The sequence below is a fragment of the Diceros bicornis genome, chromosome 17, assembly GCF_020826845.1.
Source record: "Diceros bicornis minor isolate mBicDic1 chromosome 17, mDicBic1.mat.cur, whole genome shotgun sequence".
Lineage (NCBI taxonomy): Eukaryota > Metazoa > Chordata > Mammalia > Perissodactyla > Rhinocerotidae > Diceros > Diceros bicornis.
The window spans coordinates 35793016-35817664 of NC_080756.1; the positions used below are offsets into that span (position 1 = coordinate 35793016).

Below are 24649 nucleotides of genomic sequence, written 5' to 3' on the forward strand. Positions count from 1 at the left end.
ACACAAAGTTGAAAAAAAGAAACGAGTCATAGAAGAGTATACACTATATGTTTCCATTTATATAAAGTTCAAAACAAGCAAACCTAAAAAATCATATTGACTCATTGAGATATATTCCTAGGTGATGAAACTATCAGTAAAGCAAGAGAATGCTTACCATAAAATTTAAGACAGTGGTTACCACAGGGAGAAGGAAGCATACAGGGAGCTTCTGGAATACTAGTAAAGTTCTATTTCCTAACCTCCATGGAAGATCCTGAGGTGTCTGTTTCATTCTTTTTCCTTACACTGTACAGATACATTTTATATTCTCATATGTGACACACTTCAAAATTTAAAAAAACAATTTAACTTATTCCTTTTAGATGAGTTGTGGGCAAGTCTATGTAATGAATTCATCATTGAAACAATGTAGACATTTCAGACTAAGAAAGTAACTACTTTAGGATAAAGAATATGAGAAATCTACATGAGAAACAAAATGTTGAAACTTTAAAATTAAGCAAAACTAATTCACAAGCAGAAGAACAACAAAGTAATGATATAAAGCATCATTTTTCAAGTGTGTTCTAACATGACATTTTTTCTTAGCTATCTGAGGGAAAATGATTTCTAGGAGTGAAATAAATTTGGAAAATAATGGGTTAAACAAGTAAATCTCCAAAGGAAGAAAGAGAATTCCCCAAACTCTTCGACTCTGGAATCTTCTAACATGGTGAATTACACAGTGATTCTTTTGGGACCTGTGTTTCTTATAACACAAATTGGGAAACATTTTATAACACAAAAGCCATGTTAGATAGAATATTGCCCCCAAGACCGAGGTGAGAGCAGGAGATGCTCCAGTAAAAGGTACTCAGATATCTAAGTCTTCAGACGCTGACCTGTCTAAACCAAACCCTGGACAGTTGGGATCAAAATCCATAATCAAATAGAACCCTTCAGGGACTAAGTGAACCATCATTCCACGTATTGTATGAACACAGACACAGCTTTATTGTGAATCCCTTGGGGGCAAAACATGAGGTAGGCATAAAGTGCAACAGAAAAGATCTAGATGGAAGATAAAGAAATATTTCTGTAGCTTTTAGAATCATGGAAGACTAATAAACAGGGGGTCTTATCTGATTTAGGAAGAGTTCAATAGAAGTACCCAGCACAAAAAGCTATGTTTCAAATCAGGTCTCTCAGTTAAAAGGTTTTTCCATTAGAATGAGAAATTCTCTAATTTTTTAAAGTTCTCCCTAGGTACAATGAATCTGTGATCTGGATCTGAAAATTCTTCATAATGTGCTTTTATTACCATAGGAAAAGAAGATGATACTCTTTGAAAGAAAATGTAAACACTGCACATTTATTTTTAAAACTTCTTTATGATTAGACCACTATCAGAAACTTTTGCAAACACTTATTCCTCTTGGAAACTAACTTCTGAATGGCAATGAAATATATTTTTAAGGAAAAATTTGTCAAACACAATGTCTTTGTATCTTAAATATGCTAAAATATATTTGAAAAAAGTCAAACATCTGTCTTTTCAGGGTACCACAGGGATTCAACTTGGAAAACATGGTACTGCCACAGGTTTCTACCAGGTGAAGGCTAGCAGACTGTCTTTTTCAGATGGCTCTTGACAGAGTGGCATTCATTATCTTGGTGATTTGCCACAACCCAGGCCCAATACACAGCCTTACAGGTTCAGAAATTTGATTTTATCAGCATCAAAAAGGTAGCTCCATCTTTTAGAAGTAAACAAAAATTAATCAAGCTTCAACCAAAATCAGAATGCAAATTTATTAATATAAAATGACATATATAACTGCGATAGAAACAAGAATGCCTGGCTCATGTCCAATTGGACATGTCCATCCATGTCGAATATTTTCATTAAAGCCAGACTTACATGGACAGCCAAATCATAATAGAAGGTTCCTGAGTACACATGGAATCAGAACGAAGGAAGCAAGAGGAATTGAGTATTTAATAGTCTTCTTCCTTCTGTCAATAACTGCTTTTTTAATTAAGCAACTAATACGTCCAGGCACTCTTCTGCATGCTAGGAATACAGAGGTCTCTGCTTTCAGAGAACTCCTATCTAAGTAACAGCTGAAGAGTATATATTCCACAGAAGTTTACTGTAATGGTATTAATAAGAAACAAAAAATTTTGGAAGCAATCTAAAGGTTCAACAATAGAGCTGTGATTAAATAATGATAAATTCAAATGATGAAAAAATGCAGTTCTTTAAGAATAATATTGTTAAGCATTGTTAATTCATGACACAGGAAAATTATCATGATGCAAAGTTAAATGAAAAAAGCAAGCTATAAAAGTGTATATAGTGCATAATCATATATATATATATATATCACATACATATATATGTATATATTTCCTATCCCTTTATATACATAAAAAAAGACCAGAAAGTCACCAAAGTACTGTTAATAATTATCTTTTTTTCTTTTATACCTTCCTTATACCTTTTTGTCATTTACTAAAATAGTATTACATGCCTTTTATCACCAAGGAAAAAAGTTACTTTTAAAGTAATTTCAATCAACATGAATACTAGGATCTCTTCAGATTTATCTATGAGAAGCTATCCATGAGTGCCAGAAGCTATCCTTGAACCTGTCTTTGAACTCTCAGAGAGAGCTCATCCTTCCCTGTGCCTTTAAGCACTATTCTACAAGGATAAATAATACACCTGAGTAACACACCCTATCTTTTCATCCAACCTGTAGTCCCATATTTCTAGCTGTCTGCTGAACATTTCAACTTAAACACCTTACATATAACTCATATGTCCAAAAGTAAATGCATAACTTCTCCCCCACTGCCAGTCTTCTAGTAGCCCCATTTCTGTCCAATGCACTAATCTGTCTCCCAATCAGAAAGCTGGGAATGCAGCCTTAATTCATCTCTCTCTTTCCTGTTTCAAGGTCATTAAAAAACTCTGTCAAAAATCTCTCTCCCATCCACTTTACTCTTCATTCTCACCTCCACCACCACATCAGTCCAGGCCCTGATCGCACTGTCACTAACACTACTGTACCAGCATTTGAGCAAGTCTTCCTCATGCCATTCTCTCCCATCTCTGAATCACTGCTCCGTAGACAGAACTAGGATGATGTCATTCCTAGGCTCGAAAACTTCTAAAGCCTTCTCCTTTCTACCACTCCAATCTAAACTTCTTTGCCTGGCTTTTATTAAACCCTGTAATTTGGCTCCACCCTAACTACTTAACTTTATTTTCCATTATTTGCTGGTCTCTTCCCTCATCCACCAACAGACATGCCTTACCACGAAGACTTGGGATAGCTAAACTTAAAAACGGTCCTCCTTTCTCCTCTACTTGTATTTAAAGAACCTAGTGAATTTTTCCTCTTCTACAAAGCTTTTCTTGATTTCTCCAACCTCATTTATGTTTCCCTTTTCAGAATTTGTCCAGCATTTATTTCAAATCTCAAAATTAGGCATTTAATTCCATACTCTCACGTATGTATGTTAGTCATCTACTAAATTCCATCTTCCTTGAGGACAAGAGCCATATCTTATTCTACACCCCCCCGACCCGCCACCCCCCGTATTCAGCATGACGCAGGGCACAAAGAAAATGTTCAATATTTGTTGACTGGTCCAGGAAGAAATAATCAACTTCAGCCTCAGCCTCTCTTTGACATAAACGTAGCAATTTCGGCGGGTCAAGCACAAAGGGATATAAGAGGAAACTTATGTTTAAGCACATCATTATGGAGACCCATTAGGTATAGTACTGTAGTGATGACCAGGGATCTCTATGTCCCCTACCAGGGACAACAGAGACAGAGTTCTAAGGAATGATAACTGGGGTTCTCTAAGTATCTTCCAAAGGGGGTAATAATGGAGGATTTCAAACACCTTCTAATCTCCATGAGAACAGGCACTATGTCTTTTGAAAGAGTATTTTGACTGGGGTGATCGTCAAAGAGAACCGCATAATAAAACAAAAGACGAAGCAGAGCCCTGCTTATTCATAAGATGATACTGCATAAATCACCAAATCTCACTGAGCCCGAGTTTAACTCAAAAGGTGCTATGCTGTTATCGGTTAAGAGATGGTAACTACCAAACGATAAGAAATATTTTCATATGCATAGTAGCAGTGCCCATATTTATGAAGGTCTTTAGAGTCTCCCAATGGCTTTCTACATTATATTTTATTATATGACCTTTGCTTAATACAGGGTGAAATGGACACAGTGTCATATTAAAACAGAGTTCATATATAACTGTTTTATTCTGAGTCTTTACATACAGTTATCCATATCATCCTAAAATTAAGAGCTACTTCAGAAACTGACTACTCAATGATTTTAAGATGAGTTTTCTTCCACAGAAAATGTAATGTTTTAGAAAGCTTAACCTATCAATACCTAGAAAAATTTTTTAAATTCTTTCTTCCTTTTAAAGAGGTATTTTAATTTACTCATTTTGTATTGAACCAATTAAAACGTGTACGGAATTCATCAAATATAAATTATAAAAACTGGTTTTTAACATTTCTAGTTTTAAAAGTTGAAATTTTACTTTAAAGACATAATTTGTATTCAATTTCAATATGTAATGGCTGGGTTCTCAATAAAGACATTATTATTATCTACACCTTGAGAGAAGGGACAATTGTGAGGCTTCTTGTGGTTTCTTCCAGCAACTGGATAATGTTAAAGAATGGTATAATGGTACATAGATGTCTGGTTCATACCTTAGCATACCGGTATCTGTAACAGACTCTTGACTGACAAGGAAGGGTATCTTGCAGAAACTAAGAAATGAGTATGTTTACAAAGAGATCTGCTGCTGCTGTTGCTAACAAAACCTAACATTTACTCACTGCTTCCGCGTGCTGAGCACATGCTAAATGCATTGATGCCATATACACTGTATGTTAATACATGTGAGGCTCTTAAAACAATGTCTGGCAAATAGTAAACCCTACATACATACAGGTTTATCATCATCATCTTCATATCACTTAACTCTGAGAAGAGGAAGAATACTTTATGAAGCAGGCATTACTCTACTGTAGCTCCCCATCCCCCCATTTTACAGACACGAAAATAAGTCTAGAGGACTTAAGTCATTTCATTTGTTCCAGGTCACACAGTTAAAATGGTGAATCCTGAGCTTTTTCTAATCACTACGTGATTTTTTTCCAGTTTTACTGATATAATTGACATACATATAAGTGAGATCATGCAGTATTTGTCTTTCTCTGTCTGATTTATTTCACGTAGCATAATACCCTCAAAGTCCATCCATGTTGTTGCAAATGGCAGGCTTCCTCATTTTTTATGGCTGAGTAATATTCCAATGTATATATACTACAACTTCTTTATCCTTTCATCTGTCGATAGACACTTGGGTTGTTTCCATGTCTTGGCTATTGTAAATAATGCTGCTATGAACATGGAGGTGCAGATAGCTTTTCGATTTAGTGTTTTAATTTCCTTTGGATATATTCCCAGAAGTCACTATGTAATTGTGATTCACTGATCAAATGACTTTAAGCTTAAAATGGAAGAAGAGTCAGAAAAAGTTCTGACATTACTGTAACTATGAAAGTAGCTGGTCATGCTCAAAAAAAAAAAGACTATATTAAGAATGGTCTAGCAAACTATTTGTTGCAGAAAAACAAATGGGAAAGGTGTTAGCAAAAAAATGTGGTCTTAGGTCCCTGCGTACCCATGCCCACAATATGGGTATTAAATAAAGAAAGAAAATTGACATTTTACAAATAAGTTAATACAATACCATCAAGCATCACTGAGATGTGATGGAATGGGACTCAGAACTGGAATAGAGCAATGGTAGAAAAGAGGAAGCATAAAGAATTGCTGACTTGGAATATGCTAGAGACTGAAGCTGACACAGAAATAGAGCTGTGATGGGGACTTCAACTTTTGGGGTATCTGCTGGAATTCTCCCACAGCTAAAAATCAAGGCATCTGATAAATGCCTTGCTAAGCCTTCCTTCTCTCAAATAGGGAAAGAAACATTCTGGATACAAATGTGACCACTGGGAAGAAATTAGCTGATTAAATGGAAGTATTGGGAAACTCGAGAGCAATTGTGAAGTTTGTTACAACGGCTGGGAATGGGAATGTGGGACATAACTAGGGAACACAAATCACAAAAAGTTCAGAGAGAAGAAAAGTAAATTCTGCCTGAGACTCTAAAAGGGAAGATGCATCATATGTTTTAGGAAGCTCTCAAGAACAGAATTCCAGTAAACTAGCTTTGATTAATTAATCCAACAAATATTTACTGAGCACCTACTATGTGCCAGGTACTGTTCTTGGCACTAAAGATACAGGTGACACAAAATACCCGCCCTTATGGAGCTTACATTCTAGTTGGAGAGCGGATAGAAAGTGCAGAGGCTGGGAGAGGCATTAAATTTTTTTTTTTTTTGAGGAAGATTGGCCCTGCTCTAATATCTGTTGCCATTCTTCCTCTTTTTTCTTTTTTCTCTCCAGAACCCCAGTATATAGTTGTGTAACATAGTTGTAGGGTTGCAGTTCTTCTATGTGGGAAACTGCCTCAGCATAGCTTGATAAGCGGTGAGTAGGTCCGCGCCCAAGATCCAAACCAGTGAACCCTGGTCCGCTGAAGCTGAATGTGCAAACGGAACTGCTACGCCACTGGGCCAGCCCCTAAAATTTTAAATTAGGTCATCAGGAAAGGTTGCATTGAGAAGGAAGTTTTGAATGAGGTAAAAAAGAGTGATATCAAAACCTGGGAGATGAGAATACACACAGGGAACAGTAAATGCAAAGGCCCTGAGGCAGCAGTGTGTCTGTAAGAAACAGCGAGGAGATCAGTGTGGCAAGAGCAGAGTGAGGAGCAGTGGTAAGAAAAAGAGCTCAGAGCAGTAAGAGGTGCCAGAACGTGTAGGACTTGTAGAGACTGTAAGGACTGTGGATTACTCCTGAATTATACCCCTAAGAATTCACACTTACTAGGCTCTGTTATACTAAATGCCTGTGTGAAATACCTACATTTTACTAGGTGTTGTGAGGAAAATACGAAGGAAATAGAAAACATGATTATTATCCTGAGACAATGTCCATTTTAAACTGTTGAACGCAAATTATAAGCTGAAAATAAACTGAAAAGAATAAGAAGGGAAATGTTCTACAGCTATACAGGACTTGATAAAATACCAGGTTTAAAATTCTGGGTTTTAGAGTAACTAATTCCCAAAGTTACATCACTAGTACCCAGGAAAGAAGGATGAGAGAGAGAATGAGTCAGAAAAACACAGGCAAAAAGGTATAGCCAAACAGTACTGGCCACACTCATTCCAGTCATACAGAAAAAGTAAAACTTGAAATGGTTTGGTATAAAAAAATGAAGTTCAGGTTATAAACTGCAAAGGATATTAACAATAGAGAAAAGGGGAAGATTCTGAAAAGACTGACTGCACAGAGAGCTCTCCAATGAACTTAGATTTTAAAAGACACAGATAAAAGACAGGAGGCACACATCACACGGATGCCCATAAAAGAAACACAGGATGATATCAGGAAGTAAAATGCCTACAATGAGCTGAACTGAAGAAAATCATTAAGGGCTACAAAAGGGGCTTCTGAATTTATGTCTGGAAGAGAAAACTGATAAAAGGCCTGGGTAAGTTGGTTAAGGTAAATGGTGTAGTTAATACATAACAGGGAAAAAAAGAAAAACCTCTACTTCTGTGTTGCTTTTTAAAAACCTTACACTTGAATACTACCTTACAGTTTACATATTTCTACTTGACAACGTCCTTTATCGGTGGGTACAAGGCCTGTATTACAGAGGAGAACTCTCCATCCAGTGTGCATCCCACCACTGGACCTCTGCCTCTTTCCTCAGCCTGGCAAAATGACAGCCAAAAGTGGAGTGCCAGGAGGTGAGAACTGAAGCCCAAGACACAGTAGGCTGTAAGAGAGCTGTCCCCAATGCACTGCAAATCTTCTGACTTCACCAGTTGACCAAGCTCGCATATCACGAACCCACATTTTGCTGAACGCTGTAAGTACTCTTTGATGAATTATGAAGACCAGAGAGCTTGGCTGAAAGACAGGAGACAAACAGCCCAATCTTTGAAAATGAGGAAATAACATGAACATTACAAAAGAGCATGGACATTACAAAAGAACATGGACATTACAAAATACTAACTGTTGTGCTTACCAGCCAGCCTGAGGAGAATTCTCGAACCAGATAATAAAGAAGATGGTTTTTGAATAGACAAAGATGGGTGATCACTAAAAATCAGCACGGATACAGGAGGAACAAGTCTTGCCAAGTAACTTTATTTCTCTTGTTGGCAAATCTACAGGACAAATAATCCATATGACTCTTTGAAAGGTATTTAACAAGCTCCACTCTCCAATGCCTTTTAGGGGGCAAAAGGAGAAAGACAAAGAAAAATGGCCTGAATAATAGATGTGTTTATAACTGATTAAGTAACAAAACTCTGAATGCTCATAAATAAGTTCTGCAAGACTCACTGGGCTTAGGCAATTATATTACCAATGAGCTGGATAAGGCTTTTGACAATATCTTTATCAAAATGTCATGATGACTGGAACCGGGAGAGAATAATCAAAAGTGGGACAGCAGAGTCAGAATCCAAAACAATTTTAATAAAAGATTAACTTAAATGAAATTTAATAGAGAAAAGGTAAAGAATTATATGTGGATTAAAAAAAATCAAATGCTAAGTATAAATTGTGATAAACTGTTACAAACATAAAGAACAACTCAAGATTTTTGTGAATAAAGCTTGACACAAATTAAAAGGGAAATGGCTGCACCTCAGAGTTTACACAATCTTAATCTTCAGCTGAGTTGATAGACTTATAAGGTTAGGGACAAGGAAGGTGAATGCCACACTCGACATCGCATTGGTTAGCTCATCCTGGGAGAAATTTGCAATCCTTGGCAATGCCCCATAGTCAGTACAAAGGGACAAAGTAAATGCCCTCATAATTTGAAAATTCAGTCACCCTCTGGGAGTAACATCAGCATGAATCAAACGGAATGGTAGAAATTAGCTAGCAACATAAGTCATTCCAGGAAAATGTGTGACTGAAAATATCTGGGAACACCCAAGTCCAATCAAAAGTGGGCAGGGTGTAGTTTCTGGGCGGCAGGATTAGAATGTGAATTAAGAAAGCTGAAACCTTGTCAACTGTGTTTTCATCTGGCTAAAGAAAGACTGTGTTAATAGAAGAGTGTTAAATTAATCTGGGGGGAAAAAAGCAGGAATTTAACAAGCAAGATTTTGCCCGAGTTCCCCTAACACTGTCCGGGGTGAAAACAGACTGACCATATCCAGAGCAGCGCTGGGCAGGTGCATCCTTATAAGAAAGGCTCCATCAGGCTCTCATGGCTTAATGACACCCCCTATTAAGATTACCCATTCTGATTACAATGACCAGCTTCCCATGTAGACTGTCCTATTGGGGTGACAATGCGCTGACCAAATGATGTAAGTTTCCATTCCGCTCACAGTTATATTAATAAATTCATTAATTGGCATTCTTGTTTTTATGTCTCTTAGTCGCTTGCTAAATGTAAGTAAATAACCATGATCCTGATTATTTCTGGACACACACACACAAAATTCACAGTTATAAGCCTGGAAAAGTGAAGTCTCTATTTTAAATATGACAATCCATATCCAGATACCCCACACCTATGAAGTGCTGCCTCTCTTTATGACAACTGTATTTATCTAAAACTGAACCATACATTTTAAGAGAGAAAACTAACAAGATATAAAACATACACAGGAGAGCGTCCAGGAAGCTAAAAGGTATGGAATCTATGATACCTGAAAAAATTAAATGAACATGCTTAGCCCGAAACAGAGAAGATACAGAATAGCCGTCTTCAAATAGCACTCTTGCAGTAATATGAAATTATCTCTAATTCTGTGATGAGAACCAGTTGAAAGTTGCATAAGGAAAAACTTTCCAATTAACACTGTTCCATTCCTAGCACATAGTAACTTTTCAATAAGTTTTGGCACATGGTAAATGCTCACAATGTTAGCTATGACTGTGTTTTAGGACATAAAAAATGTCATGAAAGAGATATGCACAAGACACTGTGGGAAAGCACAGGAGGGGCACCTAACCCTGACAAGAGGTGAGAGGTCAAGGAAGGCATCCCTGAAAGTGGTGATGCCTAAGCAGAGTACTAAAGAAAGGACAGGAATTACCCAAGAGAGTGCGAGAAAGGGCATTCCAGAAAGTAGAGTGTTAAGGCCCAAGGTTAGAGAAAGCTAGTGGTTAGTACAGTGGAGAGGTGAGTAGAAGGAATAACGAAAGACAAGGCTAGAAAACCAAAAAGGCACCACTTCTTAAAGGGATTCAGACTCACATGCCATGCTAAGGAGTCTGGAGGAAGCTATGGGGAATCACTGGAAATTTTAAGTGTGGGAGTTATATAATCAGATTTATGTCTTCGGAGAACCCTTTTGGCAGCCACATGGAAGACAGATTAGAAGAGGGCAAGACTGGTAGCAGGGAGGTGGCTAGTCCAGTAATTTGGAGCCTGAATGAAGATACTGACACTGGAGAAAGAGCAAAGATAGAATTCAAGGGTAAGGGGGACTTAATAAATGAGCGGATGTGAGTGATAAACAAGGAGGAGCTGAGGATGATTTCCAGGTCTACGGCTTGGGCAAGTACATAGGGAAGAATGCCATGCACTGGAAAAGGCAAGGCGCACAAGAAAGATTCCAGGAAGGGAGAAGATAAAGTCAGCTCTGGGCAAGTTGAATCCTAGTTACCCGTGGAACACACCAAAGGTGGTGAAATCGAGGAAAGAGATGGACAGCGGAGTCTCCAGCTCAGAGAGAGGTCTGAGCAAGACATATGGATGTGCAAGTGATCATCACAGAGTGGTCACTGAAGATATCAGAGCATATGAGATCATCCAGACCCCAGAGTGTACAGGTGAGAAGAAAAGAGGATTGGGGACAGAAGGCTGGAGAACACCAACCGTTCAAGCGAGTGAAAGTTAGTTACCTTGTGATCTGTAAGTTCCTTGTCTTTAGGCAAGAAACTAAAATATTTAGGCAATGACTAAACATCCACCTGTCGGGAATTAGAAGGAATTCACAGTACAGAATTTGACTAGATGACCTCTATAGCATCTTTCAACTCTGAAAATGAGTCAAAGACTTTAATTCAATCCAGTATCTCTTACAATCTGAGAAATAACTTTGTCACCATTACAGAAAAACTAAAATTATACCTACTTTTATTCTTGGGCTTTGTTAGCACAATGATGAAAAAACGCTTTCAAGAATTAACATGTCTTGTTGTTTGATAGTGTTGTTTTCTGAAAGGGAAGGAGGACTTGGTTTAGCTGGATAAGAGAGCACAGGCTCTAGATCTAATTTCTTACCCGATCTGTCCCTCTGTGGGTCCAGTTATATGGCTGGTATGAGAATGCAGTTTTACCCAAACACATGTCCCTACTTCTTCCCTTCCCTTCCCTTTCTGCCACCTTCTGCCCGACTGGGGCTATACATCTATGGGTTCAAGTCTTAAATGTTTTACTACATTTCAGAAATGTACCTATAATTTTCGCTAATATTTAAACCGTGTTAGTTTCTGTTTCCCTTTCCGCTCAATTCTAAAAACAGAGAGATACAGACACATATACAAATTTTTTTTAATTAAATACAGAAATATTTGATTGAAACAAACTGTCACTTTTGGCATAACAATATACCCAGCATATTTTCAGACAAGACTACTGGCAGTTCAACTTAACCTTATATTACAGCTCTGGAACAGGTGTTGGAGATACTTGCCCTCTTTTAACCACAGGCACCTTTTCTCCTGCCTCCACCCCAGGCCTCTCCTGCCACTCTGTAAGCCTTCTTTTTCTTGGCCTGTTCTTGTCTTTCACTCTCCTCTGGTAGCGCCCATAAACTTTTATTATTACCCCTAATGGCACTAAAGCTAACACAGCTGCCAACCCCTGATCTAGAAATACAACGGATATAATTCTAATTGGAGTCTACAGTTAACTTTTTGGTTGTCCTTAGAAAGCAAGTTTATATTCTGTTTCAGGGGCCCAATGCACAGGACAGAAAAAATACACGTGAAAAAGAAACTAGAGTGCTTTTTAGCTCCAGCAGTCTAATCTAGATTACACACACAGAGTTCAGAATCATGATTTGCAGATGCAGGTTTCTGAATGACCAAAAAAGGTGAGAGGGGGCAAACTAGAGGCAATGTCTGACACCATCTGAAGTTGAGAGTCATACTAAGTTATTAAAATATAATAAGAGTTAGAGAAGATAAAAAAAAAAAATCAAGGCTAGAACCAGAATAAAAGGACTTTAACACTAGATATGACAGTTCTGGGACATTTTTAAGGGCTCCATAAAAGTTTATGGGAAAGGTAAATAATTATGTTCCCACCACAATCCTCTCCTTCAAGTCAACTGCTCCTGAAGCTATGCTTTGATGCTGCATTCTCTTTATAAAACAACCCTAGTTGCTCTAGGCATTCATCAAAGAAAAAGTTTTTAGTGGATTTCTTTCTCTCTTTATCTCTCCGGCTAATGATATTATTACCTTTTTTTGTTTAATTTCACAAAATGGAAGCAAGAGACAATCGATCACTGGCAGTCCACCTGCAGGCTGGGGGTGGGAAGCACAGCAGAGGTCCTTCCATGAGACTATTAGAGGCAACAGAAACACTTCCTCACAAAAGCTCTGGGTGCTAATGCTGAATAAAATAAATATAAAAAAAATGGCAAACAGAAAGTTATTTTATTAAGACAAGTTCACTTATCTTCCAGCTTCATGTCCCAACACTAAAATAAATCCAGGTTCTTGTGGCTCCCTCAACAGGCTCTTACATCTCTGTGCGATAATGTCCTCCTGCTGCTTGTTGGCCTGAAAAACTCCTACTCACTCTTCAAGTCTAAGCTCAAACACTACCACCTCCCTGGAAAGCTTCTTTGATTCTCCCAAATAGGGGCTCCTTTTCCTTAGGTGCTCCTCTCACTGCTCCTTCATTTTGGCAGTTATGTGCTATTGCAATTACTTCTACACCTGTGAGTATAGCTCTGGAGTCACCTGCCTCCTTTCTAAGGGAGCACCACGTCTTTCCATCACTGCATCTCCTGGTACACAGCATGTACCTCATAGGTAATTCACAGAGCGTAAGAATTCCCTGGGTCTCAACATGAAGGGGCAACACCCATCCATCCAAGTGTCTCTTTTCCAATCCCACCTAGTTTAGAACTTCATTATCTATCTCCTAGATTATTTAAATTAGTCACCTCATTGGTCTTTCCATTTCTGGTCTCCCTTCTCTTGAATCCATTCTACATAGACTACTGCCACTGTAATCTTACTAAAGTACAACCTTAATTGAATATACCAAGTTGAGCAGTTGATGATGTAGAGAATGAAAAGCTGAAAACACCTGTTCTGTAAGCTCAATGGGCTCAAATCCAATAGGGCAGAGAGGGAAGTAAATAATTAACATATAATGTATCAGGTGTTACAGAGATATATCCAACTCATGCGAATCTCTCTGCCTGGCATGTCCTTCACTTTTTTTTGTGAGGAAGATTAGCCCTGAGCTAACATCCAATGCCAATCCTCCTCTTTTTGCTGAGTAAGATTGGCCCTGGGCTAACATCCGTGCCCATCTTCCTCTACTTTATATGGGACACTGCCACAGCATGGCTTGACAAGCGGTGCGTCAATGCGTGCCCAGGATCCAAACCTGTGAACCCCGGGCTGCCGCAGCAGAGTGCACACACTTAACCACTACCACTACGCCACCAGGCCAGCCCCATGTCCTTCATTCTTAAATGATCAATTCATATTTCACTTTATATAGGAAGCCTTCCTAATCTATCCAGACAGAAGCAACCTCTCCTTCCTCTGCTCCCGCAGTGCCCTGTTACTTGCTTATCACTTTCTGTTTGAATTAGTTATTTGTACTCATATATTATGTCTCTCACTGGATTGAACCTTTCTAAACAGAAGGACAAGACATTTTACTCGTCTCTATTTTGCCATGGTACCTATTACGGCACCCTGCAAATAGTTGATAAATGTTGAATGATGATGATTAACCTCACTAAAACATCATGAATCTGTGATTCCTCTAGGATTTGCCAGGATTAAGAATATCAGTGGGTCAAATACATGCAATTCAAGACTGAAATTTTTCCACTCTAGCCACAAAAATAGAAAAATTCTATTCTGTTTGGCTAGATAATAGTGGACATATGGAGAACATCCTCAACCAGATTGGAAAGATGTGTCCAAATGAAATGGATCTCTATTGTAAAAACACAACAAAAGGCAACTCTCTAATGCTATAAACCAGACAACCAGTCTCTGCTGAGAAATGCAGAAAAATTATGAAGGGCAAATATGGTGTGGTGTTTCCATAATGGGGGCAAGTCAATGGGCAAATGCTCAACTAAGTAAAAATGCCCAAAAAAGCTTAGTAAAAACTAAATTTAATAAAACAAGATACTGGCACAAGATAATATTTCAAAAATGGATCATTAAATAAGCTCTCTGATCTCTCAAATAATACAACTTTCCAGAGGTGAATACTTGCAACTTATCCATTCTTCAAAGTTCACATCCTATTTCCTATGACAGTGCTACTACAAGAGACCTCATCGAGCCCTTGTTAGGATCCCCAATTCTTCAATTTCACTGCTGAAATTATATCTGTCCTCCCTCCACCCCATTCCTTCATCAAAATTATTTTTGTTAAATGCAACAGTTGTGTGCAGGACGAGGTAGACAGCAACTTAACTATCATTCACCTGAATCACAAGAATTGAGGACTTTAAACATTTCATGATTTAAAATGCAGAAGTAAAATTCTAACTTCTCAATTTTGACCAACAAAGAAGTTCAAAGTTCAAAAACATAACACCTTTTAAGAAAACGCTATGCTATGATGATATTTATCTGCTCCTAATTGGTTTGAATGAAGTCAGAACATCTGATTACATCACTTATTTCAGCATTAAAATTGCTGAGGGCAAGAACTATGCCTCATCAACTAATTTTGCAGAGTCCTTAACAAGCAGTCTGTAGCAGCTTTTAATCTAAAGACCCGAGTTGAAGTCTGCTATGAAGGCTAAGTAAGAAAATGTATAAAAATGTTTTATAAAACTCTAAAGCACAATATACATATAAAGTGTTACTAGTATTATTCTTACAATAAGCTCTCGCCAAGAGCAAGCCCCCCTCTACAGGAAATCTAAATAGAGCTGAATTATTTCTGTATAATTTTCCCAAGAGAATTTATGTTTGACACGCAAAACTGTAAATAACTCCTAAAAATGGGAGGCAGGAGAGGGCAGAAAGAAAACTCAAGTGGGACTAGAAGGAGGTAAATTAAATAGCAAATGAGAAGTTATTTTAATAAAATAAAGCAATATAAGAGAAAGCAAACCTGGATCTTGGGGATCAATTTCTAACTCCACCAATTACTATCTACCTGTGTGAGCCTGGTAACTTCACCTCGCTAGGCTCCAGCTTCCTCATTTGTAAGTAGAGATAATAACTCATAGGGCTGCTGTGGGGATTAAATGAGATAATATTTATGTAAAGTACTTAGCACTATATTTGGTACAAAGTAAGTGATAAGTACATGGTTACTGTCGTTGATAAAATTATTATTAGACCTGTACACCGATTGGTGACATTCAGGAAGAAAAAGGAGCCAAGGACACGTCAGAGAGGAAGATGATATACAGAGAGCTGAGTCTATATATTACTGTTCGGAGACAAAGTTTGAGAAATATAGATTACACAAAGCATTTTTCGTATTAAATGTACAAATTACTCACTGTGTCTCCAGGATTGCTGAAGAATCTAGAGAACCGTAGCCAAAATCACCAACTCATAAAAGCAGAATAGCAATGACTGTATGGAGGGAGAACAGGACCAAAAGAAAAAGAAAATGTGCTTACTGATGTGTACAGACGCTCCTCTGTCTCCAAACTTTCAATTTTCTAAATTTTCATAGACAGAATGAAAGCTAGGCTCTATAGCAAGGCACAGCGACTCTGCCCGCCAAAAATAGATGGTATTAGCAATCACGCACAGTCAGTTAAGTTTCTACCATCTTGTTCTTTATTCTGGGGAAGTTGTATTTGTGGTTGATTTTGAGGTGTTAAACATTATAAACTCCATCATATTCAGTAACTGCAAAAGCAGTAAAAGTGTTCCAAAATTAGGAAGAAGAATGGAATCCCCTCCTGAATCAGATGTAGAGCTGGCAAATAATTGTAAAAGGTAAGAAAACAATGGATGCTGCCTGTGCATATGGGATCAGAGACTTACATACTGTAATATGTGAAAAGTCTATACTTGCGGAATCAATAAGAATCAGCAGAAGACAAGGAAAACAGGAAACCTTCTGTATGTGTGGCCAGATAATCAACATCAATATGAGTTGTCAACTGGTCTAGCTTTAATTCAGGGGAAGGCAAGGAGCTTGTTTAAGAATTTAAAAGTTGAGCAGAGTACAAGTGCTACTATCATAAGCTACAGACAAATTGCCAAAGTTCGAGGCTTTTTTGAATTTATACAACATCAATGTGAAGGGTCAGCTCACTATGTGACCTGTAACTGCTAAGGTCTTCCCTAACACCTGTGCCAAGATCATCTAAGAGGGAACCTACCTGCCTCAGAGGAACACGTAACTTTTTATAACAAAGCACAGTTGACTTATAAGCATCTCCATAAAATTACAGGCTGAAGGGGGCCGGCCTGGTGGCACAAGCGGTTAAGTGCACCAGCTCCACTGCGGTGGCCCGGGGTTCACAGGTTCAGATCCCGGGTGCGCACTGAAGCACCACATGTCAAGCCATGCTGTGGCGGCGTCCCATATAAAGCAGAGGAAGACAGGCACAGATCTTAGCCCAGGGCCAATCTTCCTCAGCGGAAAAAAAGAGGAGGATCAGCATCGGATGTTAGCTCAGGGTTGATCTCCCTCACAAAATAAAAAAAAAAAATTACCGGCTGAAGATCCTGAAAATTTCATCAATGGGGGGGGGGGGGTAAATGGAAATAATATACCATCACTATTAATTTAAGATGTGTAAAAAAAAATCTTTTTTAAAAATTTATTTTGCTGTTTTTGTTTTATTGTAATAATATAAGTATATGAGCTTTAAATCCTGGCTTTAGTTCTGCTACTTTTCCCATCAGGTTTTAAGTTCATCAACCATAACTTATCCTAGTGTGGGGATTTTCTAGAACCTACCCCACTCAGACAAGGAGAGAACACTTACTATATTAATTCACAGAGACTGTGCCTCTGGCATTCTACTCAAAACTATGAGTATGGTCAATCAGGGCACTGACAAAGGAGCTGAAGGCTCTGCATCTTGCTAGACAGTTAGTGACAAACAGTACCTCTACCAATGCCTAGATATATTCTTTTTCCTAACCTTGAAATTCAATTGTGTTTATCGTGATCCCAATACTTAATCAATAACAAATGTGATTATTCCTGAAACTTCATAAATAAAATCAGTTGGACCATTCATTCAACAAAGAAGCATTTACTGAGTAGGCCTATACTAGGCACAGTGCATTTGTACAGCACCTTTTATTTCACAATCCCAAAGAGCTTTCAAAGTTGCCCTAACATAAACTATGGTGATTGAACTTCTCTCATTTTATATATGTATAACACTCTATTCAAAACCCTGATTCAGGCATTATAAATTTAGCTGCTTGTGGAGATAAAAACTAAAAGGGCTGAGACTGACATTCAATCATTAACTAAATTCCAACTTCACAGTTCAATCCAAAAAATACCCAGTGCCAAATTTTAAAAAATTACAAGCCAAAATATACAGTGATTCCAACATCCCATTAGACAAAGGAGTTAATACAGTTATAACTTATCATTTCTAAATCATTATTGGGTATGCTACTAGGTAATAAGTCAAATTTATCAAAAGTCCTACTCAGTGGTTACCTTTAATTTGCACCAAGAGCAACTTCCAAAAATGGATTAAATATCTAACATGCCAAAAAAAAACTTATTTATCTGGGTTTTCATTATTTTGGAGCTCTTTCTAAAAAATTGATCCCTAAATTTAGGTGCTGGAGGAATGTATTTTCCCAAATCAATTCTCTGAAACTACAGACCTGAGAAAGGTCTCATCAAGAATAGGAGAGAAAAATAAGGATAGTAGTGAGACACAGGGATACAGGTATAAGCCAGAATGCCTAAGTCGGAATCCCTGTTCTACCATTTGCTAGTTATCTGACCTTGGTACCTCAGTCACCCTGTCTGCAAAATGGGAATAATAAAATACCTAGTCTGTAAGGTTGTTGTAAGGATTAAACCCAGGTAAATTAGTAAACATAAGAGTTTAGCAGCAAGCAGCATTATATAAAGTGTTTGCTTATTATGATTATGATTTGACTAGATCATCCAAGTCATCTACACAAATGCCTTTCCTGACTCAAAGCCTTCCTTAATTGTCTAGAATTTAATCCCTCCCTCCTGGCTTCTCCACAAAATGCATCATGTATTATAGTTATTTGAGTACACTTCCCTCCCATTAGATTATACCTCCTTGAAGACAGAGACCCACAGCTCATCTGCGTGTACCAGGCAGCAAATACTGTTCATTGCTGCCCTTCATTCCCTCTCTCTAAAGGCTCTGAACAATAACACCATGACAATTAGCAAACCTTTACCTGGAGACAGGAGCTCTATGTAACCAGTACACTTAAATACTAGCCATACCTCGATAAATACTCTCTTAAGACTTAAACAAAAAAAATGTTTTTGGGAGGGGAGGAGGAAAGAAAGATTCACCCAATATTTTTAAACTACTGACCCAGGACATCTCTTTTAATTAATTTATTTTTTTAAATTTCCTATGCTTTGAAAGCCTACTTTCATTATCTCATTCAAAAAGCTCATGGTGCTTTTAATATTATACAGTAGCATAATTTCTGCATATGTCAAGTCTAACCTAATCATAACTTGTCCATCTGCTGATTTTAACGTAATCCTGGGGACGCTAGAAGACAATATGCTTGCTCGATTCACCCTACACTATTTACGTAAAATAAAATTATTTTAGTATTACATTGAGATGCATATGTTCCTGCCTTTGATTTGTGCCCTCTTTTCCCTCTTAAAAAAGTGCCCCCAACACACACAAAAGCCTCCAACTTATCCCGGATCACTAGGAAAGCACTTGCTAACGTGTTATCCAACTTCGCTAACACAATGATGTTGCCCTTTGCGAGAACAGAACTTTTCTGGATACAAATGGCCGAAGTGAGTCCATTGCTTTGTTACCACTTTCTACCGAGTACAATTTTTCCTTTGTTTTTATAGTGTCCTACCTTTTGAAATTAATTTTTCAGCATGTAAACTGAGGACATTTAATTATTTGCATAAATACTCCTAGTCTCTATTCTTTGATTTTAAAACAAACTCAAAAACAAAAGGCTAACAAAGAATTGCACCCATTTAATGTGGTTTTTCTAAGTTTTTCATTCCCCAGTGGCAGGGCCTTTCAAAAGAGTACAAAACTACACCCAGTTTGTTTCTCATGCTAAACACATCCCAACCAAATGGGAAACATTATCAGCCATCTTAACAAGGAGGAGAACACAAAGCTAAGCCAAATCAAACCAAATTGTTTTTAATCCATTGTACTTCTTTTGAGATCAAGATTTTTCACATAAAAGTACTCAGATGAACCTATGCAATGAACAAATGTCATCATAATACCATATTTTGGACTAATTTCTCTCCCCTTAAATAGCCATAAAAGTGGCTAATTCACATACAATACCTCTCAGCTACTGAGTAGAGTATACTAAACTTAATTGTTTTATATATCCTGAGGCTTACAAAGAAAGGCCAATCAAACACAAAGAGGTTTCCAGTATCTTATATACATATATGACTGAGACAAAGAAATTTCAAAAACCTGCACTGGGTAAGCAAAATTGGGCTTAAACAACAATAGACCCTGGCTTACAGTAGGGAGACTTGGCAAGTTTAAGCCCCTACCCCCATCCCACCCCCTAAAAGACAAGGTTTCATTCCCATCTACGAGCAGGAGATATAAATTAAAACACTTAAAAGTTGTTTCCTCACATTTTAGCAGTAATGAAGCTAATACTCAGGCCTTTTCCGAGCAATTGGCTTCTATCAAAACTTACCACAAGTTATGTGAAATAGACAAGAGCGTTGGTTCTGCATTTTATCAAGTGAGGAACAACAGCCATCACACTTTTTGGACAAGCCATCACTTCCAACACCACCAGCTCTCCCCGCATCCGCCTCCCCCATTTCTTTTTATATCTTTCCTCCAAACTTACAACCCAAAAAGCGATCCCACAAAACAAAAGTAGCATCAGTAAACGGAAGGCCACTGCTTTTGAAAATAAAGTTTGTTCCTCTGCTGTCAACCTGGCAACTTTTTAAAGGTGAAATGACTCAATCGGGTACAACCTTTCCTATTCCCATACCAAACAACCACTCGTTTGTCCCCGATAGCAAAGGTGAAAAAAGGGAGTGGGAGAAAACGATGTTGAAAAGCAGGGTCTACGGTTCCAGCGGTAGGGACAGATTTTGAGACCAGTTTTGAACACTCCGTGGCTTCTGGGAGCTGGGCAGCTTTACTCTATCTGAGAAATGTTTAGCAATCTGACGCATCAGTTTTTAGGAATGGTACGCAAACAGCCCCCACAATTTAAGAGCCATGCCTACAATCCTTCCTCTCGGTGACATGGGCTGGAGGGCACGGGACCGGAGAGCAGAGGTTACCAGGAGAGGCTCCGCGACGTTTGTTATTGTTTATGAAGCCCAGGCAAGGACCGCGAGCGAGGTGCTCGCGAGCCGAGGAGTGGAAGGAGAAAGGCGCAGGGAAGGACAAAGATTCCTCCCCGGGCTCGAGGCTACTTCTCCGGACACACGGGGCCAGTAGCACCCCGGGGAACAAGAGGGCCAAGGCCGTCGCCGGAGCTTCACCGGAGACGTTTCCAGCCCCGAAATTAGCCCGGCTTTCCCTGGACACCCAAAGACACATAAGATCTCCTCCCGCTCCTGCTCGCAGAGTTAGGGCTGACGCGGCGAGCCGGGCCCCTCAGGCGCAGCCGCCGAGCGTCGCATCCGCGCACTCACCTGCCTCCGGTCGCGCCCGCGGCCGGCTCAGCCTTCGCACCGACCGCAGCCGGCCCGGCGCCCGTCAGCTCCCCACTGCCCGCTCCGCCCTCGCCCCGCCCCCGGGAGGTGGGACCCGCGGCCGCACCGGAATCTCGGGGCGGACCCCCTGAACTCTCGCGAGCCCTCCCTGCTCGGCTTCTCGGTGGCTGGGCCGGTGCGACTCGGCCCTGACGTCATACGCACTATAGCCGGAAGTAGCGTTTTGTCGTCAACGCCGGCACCCCTGCGCTGCTTGTCTCCACCTGGTGGATTCCTGACTGGCCGTGGAGGAGTTGGCTGAACAGTGGGCTGCTTCCTCCCTCATCAGCCTTACCTCACCTCCCTCTTCTCTACTCAAAGCTGCTTCAAGCCTTTCTTGAGAGTGACCTAGTGTGTTGCCATATTAGTCACGTGTCCTAACGTCGTCACAGTATCTCTCAGTGCTTCATAATGTAACGCAAAGAATGTTAGAAACGGCAAGGGGCTTAGAGATAATCTCTACGAATCCACACGTTTTGTAGATTAGGAAAATGTGGTCAACAAGGATAAATTGGCTGACCAAGTTGTTTGGTCAGTAGCTGTGGGATCTAGAAGCCACTGAGGTTCCTTGACCCTTTTCCATTTCACGGTGACTAACTCTGGAGACAGGGACTCAAATTTGGGAAAGCCACAAAAAACTTGGGGACATACATGAAAAACTTGCTTAGATTAACTTGGAAAATCTAAAATAACAAGATACTGGGCTGCCATACTTAAGATCAGAAAATTATGAGGAACATCACCTCCCTGGAGTATGACTCAGAAGGGATGGTTTTGGGAAGATGATGCATTTGAGTTTTGGGTGAAAACTTATTGGGCAAGCCACGTAAGAGAATCATTCCCAATTATTGTTGACACATTTATCTTTGATTTGAATATCAGAGGCTTTATGAGATAGCCTTGACATTTAGACTACTAAAATAATATGTGAAGCTGGTACTGTGCTTTTTGCAGAAAATATAATTATTTTTAGTTTCACCAAGAGCAGGTGACACATGCAAAACATTTAGGGAAGCATCATGACATCACTTCCTTCTTTTTTTACACTCTGTGCTTTGTCATGCATAGCTTGGTAGCAGAAAAAGCACTAGTCCAGTAGTTGGTAGTATTTTGGGGGAAATCAGTTCCACCTATATCATATGGTCATTTTGAGGTGCAAATGACAATTGCCATATACAGCACAAGGAGGTTTAATTGTGATCTAACATGCTTGATAGAGGCCTATACACCTCTCTCCCTCCACCGCACACATACGTATACCAATTCAAGTGGGTAGGATTGAGAACAGTTTATGCAGTGTTCTATAGCAAATTTATGTTTTCAAATATGCTGTGATTGGGCCAGCCCGGTGGCTTAGCGGTTAAGTGTGCAGGCTGTGCTACTGGCGGCCTGGATTCGGATCCTGGGCACGCACCAACGCACCGCTTCTCCGGCCATTTGAGGCCGCGTCCCACATACAGCAGCTAGAATGTGCAACTATGACATACAACTATCTACTGGGGCTTTGGGGGGTAAAAAAAAAAGGAGGAAGATTGACAATAGATGTTAGCTCAGAGCTGGTCTTCCTCAGCAAAAAGAGGAGGATTAGCATGGATGTTAGCTCAGGGCTGATCTTCCTCACAAAAAAACAAAAAATATGCCATGATTTTTTCATGGCACTAGAGTAATATGGACTAGTTTAGGGTATCGGACTATGATAAAATGGGGTAGGCTAAAGCTTTGACCTCCAATTGCTAAACTGAGGCCATTCTAAACAAATTCCCCCAGGAGGTTGTTGAAGGTGCTTGAACTGAAACAAATTGAAGGCATGTGCCCTTTTGAAAGTTTAGTGAAACCTCTGAACCCTTTTTCAGAGTAGTGTTCTTAAATGTATAAAATAAACTAGCTGGGGCTGCAAAGGAAATTGATTATATTATTATACAGTTATGAAAATACTAAAAAGTGAATTTGTGATATAGTTATGTGGTAGGCAGCTTCTAAAATGACTTCCAATAATCCTCACCTTCTGATATTCCTGCCTTGCACAACATCCTCCTCTTGAGTGTGGGCTGGACCTAGTGACTTGGTTCTAAAAAAGAAAATACAGCAAAAGTGATGGGATGTCACTTCCATAATTAAGTTACAAAAAGACTCTGGCTTCCATCTTGCTCATCCTCTCTTGCTCTCTCCCTTGCTCACTCTGTTGGAAGCCAGCTGCCATGCTGTGACTTGTCTTATGGAGAGGGTCACACAGCAGGGAACTGAGAGAGGTCTCCAGTCAACAGCCACCAAGGAATTGAGGCACTCAGTCCAATAACCCATGAGAAACTGAATCCTATCAACAACCACATGAGTGAGCTTGGAAGTAGATTCTCTCCTGGTTGAGTCTCCAGATAATTGTAGCCCTAGCTGACACCTTGGTTGCAGCCTGGGAAAGGACCCTGAGCCAACAGACCCAGCTAAGCCTTGCCAGATTCCTGGCCCATGGAGACTGTGAGATTATATTTGTTGTTTTAAGCCACTAATTTTGGGGGTAATTTATTACACAGCCATAGATAACTAATAATTATATATTTGCTTCTTTATTAATGCATTAAATAACAAGATTGAGACCTACAGTAATTTTGCACTAGTGATGCACATAAACAATATTTTGAGATATCAGCAACCACTTTAAATGGTAGAAAATCTGAGTGATTTCTATTGGGGGCAAAGTCACAGGTTGCTAACATTACTGTGGTTTGCTGACTACATTCAAAATGGAAGAAGTGCTAATTTTCAATTAGGGTTTAATGAAAAAATAAATATACATATAATATATGTTAAAATATAAGTATATATATATGTTATGTACATATTTATTTTATCATCAAAGTTCACAGGCCTAGGTTAAGAACGCTTGGCCTAAATAGTAGATTATTTGTAGGGCCTTCCAAAACTCTTATTATCAACTCTCTCAGACATTAGAATTAAAGTTCAGGTAATAAACTCAGGTAACAGATATACACCATGGCCATTGCTAACTTTATTAACCTACAGTTGAATATGAATTTTTATCCACTATCTTTTACTTACTCCCTCTCCTCCAAATCTATGCTAAATGTAGATGGACAAGCTAAAATTTTAGGCCAGAGGGGTGAGAAAAATCATGGTGAAAACCTTGTCAGCACACAGAATTCATTTGATTTTTTGTTTTCAGTGTGTGAAATTGTAAGCTCCTTGACCAAAAGGACACTTTAGTATTACTTTTATTCTCCTCGGCCTACCAGGTAGTAAATAACCATTGAATGCCAAATGATGGTAGTAAATGATAACAGAAGGAAACTATTAATAAAACCCTTCCACCAGGTGAGTAAAGTTGTTTTCCTATATATGCAGCTTT

The 24649-nt window shown here is 39.0% G+C and overlaps 1 protein-coding gene across 5 annotated transcripts in view; it reads right to left on the minus strand.

Annotated features, from left to right (window-relative positions):
• STK38L (serine/threonine kinase 38 like) overlaps window positions 1-21292 on the minus strand; it is a 77793-nt gene extending 56501 nt beyond the window's left edge. For 2 of the 5 annotated variants that reach the window (XM_058558611.1, XM_058558610.1), the window contains exons 1-2: window positions 21229-21292; window positions 15902-15977 (exon numbers count right to left, since the gene is read on the minus strand). The gene's annotated coding sequence lies outside the window, so the exon portion shown is untranslated. Of the gene's footprint in view, window positions 1-11302; window positions 11386-15901; window positions 15978-21228 lie in introns of all 5 variants that reach the window. The other 3 variants (XM_058558612.1, XM_058558608.1, XM_058558613.1) reach the window with 3 other exon arrangements.
• Window positions 21293-24649: the final 3357 nt, after the last annotated feature.